This window comes from Monodelphis domestica, chromosome 2 (assembly GCF_027887165.1).
Source record: "Monodelphis domestica isolate mMonDom1 chromosome 2, mMonDom1.pri, whole genome shotgun sequence".
NCBI classification, from domain to species: Eukaryota; Metazoa; Chordata; class Mammalia; order Didelphimorphia; family Didelphidae; genus Monodelphis; species Monodelphis domestica.
Genome location: NC_077228.1, coordinates 54716884 through 54726856, shown reverse-complemented (window position 1 = coordinate 54726856; position 9973 = coordinate 54716884).

The window sequence follows — 9973 nt, the reverse complement described above, 5'->3', positions numbered from 1 at the left end:
ACAAAAGGAAATGGGCACAATGGACAGATAGGTGGGTAGAGAGATGGGCATGGTCCTAAAAACAGTATGAGGACTACTAATGCTCAGAAAAAGCTGAAGCTGGCATTGAGAGTCAGGGAAGGGGCAGCTGGGTGGCTCAGTGGATTGAGAACCATGTTTAGAGGCAGGAGGACTTGGGTTCAAATATGGCCTCAGACACTTCCTAGCTGTGTGACCCTGGGCAAGTCACTGAACCACCATTGCCTAGCCCTTACCATTCTTCTGCCTTGTAATCTACATAATATGTGTATTCCATATTCCAAGACAGAAGGTAAGGGTTTAAAAAGAGAAAAGAAAGTTAGGGAAAACAAAAAAGGAGTGTTTGAGAGTCTTGGGTTTTTTATCTATATTGGGCAGAGTGTGTGGTGTGGTTTATTGTAGTGGTGCTGTCAAAATCATCTAGAAACAGGGGGCCACTACCATAGATAAGGACTCCTGCTGGCCCCATATTGACAGTTTTAGAATATAACATTATCTTTGTTTTATTGTATCTTTATTTTATAAAGTTTCCCAATTGCATTTGTTTTCAGTTACACTCAGGAGTGTTGTGAAATGCATGTGGTTCATAGCTCTTCTGTTGGAAACCTCTGGTGTAGTCCCTGGAAAGGGGGCCTCAGAACCTGGGTTCAGGTCTTGCTTCTGATGTAGAATGGCTATGACCCAGGGAAAGTTAGGTAAACTCCCAGTGCTCTAGACAACTTTCTCAGGCTGAAAATTGCAGAGAAGGTACTGACCGGTATTAGTAAGTTTCCTCATCTTAGACTTCCCTATTACAATGTGCTGGCCAGTTTATTCCCTGTTCCTATGGAAGAGAGGAAGAATAAGAATGGAGCCAAGTTGGTGGAGTAGCAAGAGAATAGAGAGAATGCCCCCTTCCTAACCCCAACTCAAATCCCTTCAGTTCTAGAAGATAGATCAGACTGAATCCTGCTCAGGAAATTCAAGAAAAGCCAGCTAGTCATTTGTCCAGGGAGACAGCCAGAGTAGTTTGTCGATGCTGAGGATGGAGTCTGGCCTGGAATCAAGCAGTCCAGGGTCCAGGGACTATGCCCAAAGGCAAGATGAGGACCTAGACCCATCCTGAAACAAATGTCAACTGAAACTTTATTATTTATTACCCAGTTTTGGGTCACAGACCCAGGACAGAGAGAAAAAGGAACCTATTCCTAAGTGTGACAATCCAGGATGTGGCTACTATGAATGCTACAACTTCTTGGATTCACAGGTGAGAAATGGGTACCAGATGGACACCAGAGGTGAATGAACAGCCCTGAAAAGGACTTGGCAGGCTTTTACATCAGAAGTGTTAATCTTCCTTGGATACACATACACCCCTTGTCCTGTATATGATGTCCTGTATATATATATATACAAACAGCTTGTTTGTATATATTTGTTTATTTGTTCCCTCCCCCAGTAGACTGAGCTTCTTGAGGGCAGAGCCTATCTTTTGCCTTTTCTGTATCCCCAGTGCTTAGCACAGTGCCTGGCACATAGTAGACCTTTAAAAATTTATTGACTATGGGTAGAGATTACAAAGAGGCAGATGTAAGCTTGAAGTCCAGAAACATTTCCTAAAAATTTGTGCTATCCACCAGTAAAATGAAATGCCTTAGAATGTGTTGAGTTCATCTTCATTGATGGTCTTCAGTCAAAGGCTGGAGAAGTACCTGTCAGAGGTATTGTGAAAGAGAATATTTTTTAGCTCTGTGTTTGACCAAGTCCACTGAGATACCTTCTAAGCCCAACATACTGTGATTCTATAGATAATGGGGAATTGACCAGTGAGAATTGAGTCCTTAGGAACATGAATAACAGGATTCAATCTTCCATGTAGAGGCTAAGTGTTGAGTCTGCTTCTGGAAGTGCTTGATAATGTGGAATAGGAGTCTGGCTCTCCACTTCAGAGCATGTTAAAATGTTCACTGCCTGGTTTTTGTTGGTTTACTTCATAGTGAAGAAAAACCTGATTAAGTTCTAAATCAGAACTGAGGGTACATACCAAAAACCAAGGGACCAAAATTATCTCTCCTTGATTGTATTTGAGTAAGAAATATACAATATTTTAAGCCTCAGAATGGAGAGAAAAGCTTTGGGTCTTTCCTTACCCAGCCATCCACCATAAAGGTCATAAACACATGTCCCTGCTGTTGCTTCTCTCTCAATTGTATCTATCTTTTTTGTTTTTGTTTGGTTTGGTTTGGTTTTTCTGGTAAAAAAAAATATTAGAGAGAGCTATGACTTGTGAGCTTTGAAAGCTTGGGAGAATGAGCTGCCAAGAGGTTCAAAAGTTGGGAAGACTCATGTTCCTGAGTTCAAATCTGCTCTTAGATACTAGCTGTGTGACCCCAAGCAAATAACTTAATTGCCTCATTTCCTCTTCTGTAAATTGAGCTGGAGAAGGAAATGGCAAACCACTCCTTTGTCCGTGCTAAGAAAATCCCAAATGGAGCCATGAAGAGTCAGATAGGACTGAACAGTAATGTGCCATCTAGTAAGTTTTATATATATAAACATGTGTGTATATATGTATGTATATGTATATATATAAATATATGTACTTATATATATTTATATAAATGTTCTTATTTTAAATGAAGTTACGTGGTAGAGCTAAGATGGTAGAGAAGATAACACAAGCCCATCTGATCTCTACCAAATTACCCTCCAAACAACCCTGATATAATGCCTCCAAATGAATTCTAGAGCAGCAGAACCCACAAAAAGATAATATGAAATAATTTTTCAGCCCTAGATAACGTAAGCACAGATCAACTTGCCAAGGCAGGCCCCACCTCAGCAAGCCTATAGAAGGCAGCTGAAACATCAATAGTGGCTTCTCAAGTCATAGACTATAAGGGGGTTGGACAACTAGTCAGAAGGAGAATACAGGGGTCTTTGCTGGCTCTGGGTGCAGGACTATATTGTATTGCTACACAGAATCAGGCTACAGCCTTGAGTCCCAGTTCCAGGGTGAGGAAGAATACTAGCACACATCAGTGCTTATGACTGCAGGCAAGCAGGATACCCTGGTCATAGTTACAGGGTGGAAAAGAGTACTTGTGGTCATTCAAAGACCAGAGTGCAGGCTGTGGGAGAGTATTAAACACACCTTTCCTTATTTTAAATGAAGAGTTAAGTGGCAGAGCTAAGATGGTAGAGAAGGTATCCAAACTCATTTGTTTTCTACCAAATTACCTTCCAAATAACTTTGTTATAATGCCTCAAAAAAGAACTAGAGTGACAGAACCCACAAAAAGGCAGGGTGAATCAAGCAACACTCCAAAGCAAGCACCACCATAGCAAATGAGGCAGGCCTTGGGGTGGCTGAAATAGCAGTGATGGTGTCTGTAGTTCTCAGCCACAGACCATAAGGGGGTGGCTAACTGGTCAGAAGGAGAGTCCAGGGATCATATTGCTGGCTCTGGGTGCAGGACTCCATTGCATTGCCCCTACTCTGATCCAGATTGAAATCCCAAGGAGAGAAGGAGCACTAGCACACAATAGTGCTTGTGGCCACAGGGGAACAAGTGACCTTGTTCATAGTTCCAAAGAGGATAAAGAGTACTCATGGTTACTCACAGACTAGAGCACAAGCCAAGGGAGTATTAAACACACCTCTTCTTAGATCATACCATCTTGAAAGAATGGAAAATTCAAAGATTCCCAGAGCTAACTCTGAAGAGAGCTGTATAAAGTAACTGATGCTTGGGATAGTACCCCATTTACCACAGGAATGGAGCTGACCTATAAAAGTTTTTTTTTTTTTAAATTAGAAGACAAGAAAAAGTCTGTAAAATAAGTAAACAACAAAAAAAGAAACTCAAAATAGAAAGTTATTTTGGTGACAGCAAAGACAAAAACATAAATTCAGTAGAGACAACAAAATCAATACTGCTGTATCCAAAATTTCAAAGAAAAATATGAATTATCATAGGGAGACATAGTGGTCTGTTGACACTGGAAATTAAGTCTGACCTGAAATCAAGCAGCTGCAAAAGAATTACTGGAAGAGTTCAAAAAGGACTTTTAAATCATATAAAAGAAGTAGAAGAAAAATTGGGGAAAAGAAATGACAATGATACAAGAAAATCTTTTAAAAATAGCTTAGTAAAGGAGGAATAAAGAATACTAAATAAAATAATTTCTTAAAAATTAAAATAGGACAATTGATAAAAGAAGCACAAAAATTTATGGAAGAGAAGAAATTTATTAAAAAGCAGAATTTGCCAAATGGTAAAAGTTGTACAAATATTCACCGAGGAAAAGAACTCTTTAAAAAATAGAAATGGCCAAATGGGAAAAGAGGTACAAAAGTTCACTAAAGAAAATATTTTTTAAAAATTAGAATTGGACAAGTGAAAGTTAATGCCTCCATAAGACATCAAGAAACAATCAAATAAGGTCAGAAGAATGGGAAAAAAATTGAAGAAAATGTCAAATATCTCATTGGGAAAATCATTGATATGGAAAATAGATACAGGAGAGATAATCTAAGAATTATTGGACTACCTGAAAACCATGATTGAAAAAAGGAGTCTAAACATCATCTTTCAAGAAATTATCAAGAAAAACTGTCCTGATAATTTAAAACCAGAGGATAAAATAGAAATTGAAAGAATTCACTGATCACCTAAAATAAATCCCAAAATGAAAACTCTTGGGACTATCATAAGCAAATTTCAAAACTCCCAGATCAAGGGGAAAATATTGTAAGCAGCCAAAAAGAAATTATTCAAATATCATGGAGTCAGGATAATATAAAATTTAGCAGCTTCTACATTAAAGGATCAGAAGGCCTAGAATATATTTCAGAGGACAAGATGCTAAGACAACAACTAAGAAACACTTACCCAACAAAACTGAGTATAATCTGTTGGGTGTGGCAGGGATGGGCATTCAATTAAAGAGAGGGATTTTCAAGCATTTTTTTAAACTCTTACCTTCCATCTTGGAATCAGTATTGGGTATTGGTTCCAAGGCCAAAGAGTGGTAAGGGCTAGGCAATGGGGGTAAAGTGACTTGCCCAGGGTCACACAGCTAGGAGTGTCTGGAGCTAGATTTGAACCCAGTATATCCCATCCCTAGACCTGGATCTCAATTCACTGAGCCACCCAGTTGCCCCTGATTTCAAGCATACTTGATGAAAAGACTAGAGCTGAATAGAAACTTTGAATCTCAAATACAAAACTCAAGAAAAGCATAAAAAGGTAAACAGGGAAGAGAAATCCTAAGAAATTCAATAAAATTAAAGTGTTTATATCCATACATAAGAAGATGATACTTGTAACTCCTAAGAACTTTGTCATTATTAGGACAGTTAGAAGGAATATATACAAACAGAAGGTAAGGGTGCGAGTTGAATAAGATGAAATGATATCTGAAAAAAACAAAATGAGGGGATGAGAAAGAGGAATACATTGTGAGAAAGGGGAAGGGAGAGGTAGAATGGGGTAAACTATCTCACATAAAAGAGCTTTTATGGATGGAAAAATGAGTAAAGAGAGGAAAGAAGGTGCTTGAACCTTACTCAGAAATATACACAATTGGGTATAGAAATCTATCTTACCTTATAGGAAAATAGAAAGGGAAGGGGATGGAATATAAGGGATGGTAAAATGGGGAAGTGGTTGCCAGAAGCAAAACACTTTTGAGGATGGACAGGATGAAAGGAGAGAGAGAGAGAGAGAGAGAGAGAGTGAGAGAGAGAGAGAGAGAGAGAGAGAGAGAGAGAGAAAATAGGATGGAACATAAAACACAGCAATTAAATGGAAAATTAGTTTTGCAAATGTCTCTAATGAAGCCCTCATTTCTCAAATGCATAGATAAATGAGTCAAACATATAAGAATAGAAGTCATTCCCAAACTGATAAAAGGTTTGAAGGATATGAACAGGCTGTTCTCAAAGTAATTAAAGTTATCTGTAATTATGTGAAAAAAAAAGGTTGTATAGTTAGAAATTCTTGAACCCCTAAAACTACATTACCCAAAGTTCCTTTCTGTATTACCTAGAATCCTTTTCCCTTTTCCTGCATCCTATCATTTTGCATGATGTTATTTAAGTAGGCTGTAACTCCTCCCACTCTCTCTCTTACTTGCCACCGGCTGAGTTCAGGTATTTCCTTTTACTTTAGTTATTATTAATAAAACTTTTTAAATATAATAATTAGTTATTGAATATTAATTTAAAAACCCACAAGGTCTAACTCTATTAATTAGAGAAATACAAATTAAAACAACTCTGAGGTATCATCCCATACCTATCAGATTGGTTATTATGATAGAAAAAAAATGACAGAAGTTAGAAGGGATATGGGAAAATTCAACCATTCTAAAGAGCAATTTAAATCAATGCCCAAAGAATGGTAAAACAGTATATACTCTGATCTAGCAATAGCATTACTAGGTCTGTATCCCAAAGAGACCCCCCCAAAAAAAGATCTACATGTACAAAAAATATTTATAGCAACTCTTTTTATGGTGACAAAGAAGTGAAAAGTGAGGGGATGCCTATCAATTGGGGAATGGCCGAGTAAGTTGTAGCATATGGTTATAATGGAATACTATTGTGCTATAAGAAATGATGAGCAGGAGGATTTTTTTTTAAAATCCTGGAAAGACCCATATGAAGTGATACATAGCAAAGTAAGTAGAACCAGGACAATTACATAGTAATAATAATTTTGTATTATGAACAACTGTGAATAATTTATTCTGAGCTATACACAACCCCAAAGGATTCATAATGAAAAACACCAGCTGCTTACAGAGAAAGAACTGACCATGCCAAGTGGTAGGTCAGAAATTATACTTCATAGACACAGCCTTTGAAGAACCAGAGTGTCACCTATTGATGTATTTCCCAATGGGCTCTTGGAGTTCTCCAGTTATCCCAGGCTCCCTAGGGTAGCAAGCCTCACCTAGGCTTACATTCTCTGGACAGATGTTTCTAGGCAGGGAGAATCTCCCTTATGTCACTGAAATTTCACCATGTAAGCAATTCAGCCACACTTCTTTCCTTCTCCCCTTAATGCCTCTTCCCTTAAGGGTCATGATAAAGAAGTCATCTTTCCATCAGGACACACTCCCTTGGGAGGAGTGATGGCAAGAAGAGGAACAAAAGCTAAACATGCCTTAGGTTAGGACAGTGATTCTCCAAGTGTGATCCAGGGACCACATAAATGAAAAATTTTAAATGAAGATGAAATAATTAATGTCAAGGAAAACAACAGGAAAACAAGTATTGTAAAACTGTAATGGGAATGGGGAATTTGGGTAAATCTTGCACAGAGATTAAAGAGGATGAGACTTGAGATAAGGGATTAACAACCTCATGCCTTTAATAAGGATGAAAGTAAATAAAAACACTTTGTACTTGAAAGATCGACTGTACAACTGCAAGATAGGAGAGACATGTATAAACAGCAATTCATATGAAAAAGGCCTGGAGTTCAGTGGACTTCAATTTCTATGTAAACCAGCAATGTTCTGTGACAGGGATGGGAGTATGCTGGAACCAGCTCATACTGTCTCAGGAGAGTCGATTGTTAAATTTTCAGCATAAGTATTTACACCTCAGAAATTGACAAATACTATAAAAAAAGGCTTGCCTTATTGTTTTATTGATTGTCTAGATTTAAGAAAGTGATGGATAAAATGATAGGGCAATAAAGTCATAGAATAAAGTGAATAGAATGTTTGACCTGGACTCAGGCTTATCTTGAGTCCAAATCTGGCTTCAGATATTTACTAGCTGGGTGACCCAGGCAATTAACTGAACCTTGTTTGCCTCAGTTTCCTCATATGTCAAATGACTTAAAGAAGGAAATGGGAAAACACTCCAGTATCTTTCCCAAGAAAACTCCTAGTGGGGTCACACAAAAAGTTGGACTCGTCAAAACAACAGTAAAATTTAAAATTTGAAGTGTGATTTTTTTTTTATAGAGTGCTGGTTGTTAAACATTTGCCACCACACCCTTGAATGGAGGAAAGGAAAGGAGAAAAGTAATTGAATAATATCCAAATTTTGGAAGATATTCTAAATTCTGCTCTAATTAGATCACATTTGAAGTATTATGTTCAATTCTGTGTGCTACATTTTAGGCAAGATTGACAAGCTAGAACATATGCAGAGGAGAACAATCAGTGTAATAAGGAAACTCAAAAACTGTGCCCCAAAGGATCAATTGGATTTTTTTTAAAGCTTTTAAAAGAGGTTTGGGAGTTTGGGGGGACTTAGTATCTGACTTAAGTGTCTGAAAGGTCATCATGTGGAAAGGAATTAAGTTTGATTTTCTTTTTTTACTTCTCTGACCCTGAGTGAGAAGTGCTCCCCAGTCCACTGGAGCTTCTTTAGGGACTGAGAATTGCACAATTACAGTAAGGTCAAACAGTAATGCCAAAAGTTAGAAGTCTTTTTATTGGCACAAGGGAAAGCTTGAGGGCTAAGGGGATACACAAATATGTGAGCAGAAAGAAAAAGGCAGGGCAGCAAGGGAAGACTGGTTTCTAGATTACTGCAGGAGAAGAAAATGGATTCAATAATGGTCTTCCAAAGAAGTGAAGCCTTTGGTCTTGGCCTTCCCAGCTTTTACTCTCTGGTCTTTACTTTTAATCATTGTGGGAAACTGCCTGGAGATCATCTCCTCCCCAAAAGCTCTGACTCTGACCACCAGACTTTCCTGTCTTGGCAGCCCCTCCTCCCTTCCACCCAGAACCCTAGTGAGATCTAAGCTGTCTTTATCCTTCCCGACCTACTCTCTAATTGTGAATAAGTATTTCCTCTCAGTTAAGCTAGCTTACTTTAATTCCTCACTGTCAACTCTCCCCTTATGCTGAGTTCTGTTACCTGATGGTAGCCTGCCTTTCCTTTTACTGCACCTTGGAATCCCTAACCTTACTTGAACTCAACTCAGACATCTCAAGTCCTCAGATATGGCAGATCACAAGAGATGTGGTGTAGGATCAGGCAAGGAGGTCCAGAGAGTAGGCAAACAAGATGATCTTCATGTACCACCCAAGACTACTCAAATCAGTCCTGAGCACAGGTAGATATTTTCCTGTCCTAGCTGGAGAAGTCAGTCCTACTCCAATACTCGCTGCTCCCTCTAGGCAGCAGCATACACTACCAAATGTTGAAAGCTCACTTCAAAAGCTGCTCTCAACACAGAGTAGAGATGGGGATAATGAGAGTGTGAAAGGTGAGGAAGGAGTCAGAGGAAGCACTCCCTCCCCTCAGTCCCAGGGGATGCTGAGGGGTTGGGCATGTGAGGAACAGAAAACCAAGGATTTGGTCCTGTGGATTCTCCTTTTCTTTTCTCATCATAGTTCACTTTATACAAAAATCAAGACACAGCTTGAGCCAACCCCAAGTCTTATCCTTCCATTGGTTATGGGTATGGAGATCCTATCCATCCTAGCCTTATCCTCCATAGAGTAAGAAAATAGAGAGCAGGTCAATGCAGAAAGTTAGTTGTTGCTTCTCTGTTTCTCTATTCCAAGGGATTCTATAACTCTTTTGTGTATGTGATGCACCCCTTTGGCAGTGTGGCAAAGCCAAAGGGCCCTTCCCAACATCATGTTTTTAAAAAAAATAAATTGTGGGTTAGCTAGGTGGCTCAATGGATAGAAAGCCAGTCCTAGAGACTAGAGAGGTCCTGGATTCAAATGTGACTTCAAGACATTTCATAGCTGTGTGACCATGGACAAGTCATTTAACCTCCATTGCCTAGCTCAACACTCTTTTCCCATAGAGCCAATACTTAGTATTGATTCTAAGATGGAAGGTAAGGGTTTAAAAAAATAATTAAAGAACTTGCTAAAATAGCAATTAAATGGTAATGAAAATAAGATACAACTTTTTTCTTTATTCAAGCACTCAGCACTCATTGGGGTTGAATGTCCTAATAGTGAAGAAGAGTCTTGGACAGGCTAA